Source organism: Sinocyclocheilus grahami, unplaced genomic scaffold, assembly GCF_001515645.1.
Source record: "Sinocyclocheilus grahami isolate Dianchi unplaced genomic scaffold, SAMN03320097.WGS_v1.1 scaffold1171.1, whole genome shotgun sequence".
Classification (NCBI taxonomy): domain Eukaryota; kingdom Metazoa; phylum Chordata; class Actinopteri; order Cypriniformes; family Cyprinidae; genus Sinocyclocheilus; species Sinocyclocheilus grahami.
This window is the reverse complement of record NW_015506350.1, coordinates 10139-10866: the sequence shown is the minus strand read 5'-3', so window position 1 is coordinate 10866 and position 728 is coordinate 10139.

Below are 728 nucleotides of genomic sequence, written 5' to 3'. Positions count from 1 at the left end.
TAGTTTTCAAATAAGCCTGAAGGACTTGATTAATTGGATTAATTGAATATGTTCTTGTACGTCACATCCGTGCATGACCGCTAGATGGCGCCAGAATCTACCAAATCCAGCTGGAGGACTTGAATTTAGTTCATGACATGTGAGTTCCAAGAAAACTGTTTGGTCCATGCAACTTCTCTGGAGACCGTTCTGTTGGAATGCAGCCCTGCAATGTTTATTTATAGTTGCTCTGTTTGCTAACCTCATATCAGCAGTGAGTGAGGACATATTTAATGTTATTTATATAATTAAATCACTGCATGCCATAAATAAAAACTCCCCACTAATAGTTTCTAAAATCAAAATGTTTTATTAGCTTCTTCTGGAACTGATCTGAGACATTTTCATGTTTTTTCCAGTGTTTTCCCACAGATCTGAAAAGTGGTTTTAAGTATTACTCACATAACAGCGGTGATGTGCTTCTCCACAATCGATTCTGTCTGCAGTTTAGAGATTTTCTGTATAGAATACATGAAAGACCTCTGCGTCTGACAGAATACTGAATGCAATGCACTTGACCATTTCCAGTGTCATACAATAATCTAGAAGCAATTGCACCTGTGATTTTAACACCTCTAGCTCATTATGTGATCTTACCACCTGACATTAAGATTATTCTACACAAAATTGTGTTGATAAATGTTTTTATTCCTTCCTCTTTGAATTAAACACACTGTAAAAAAAAAAAA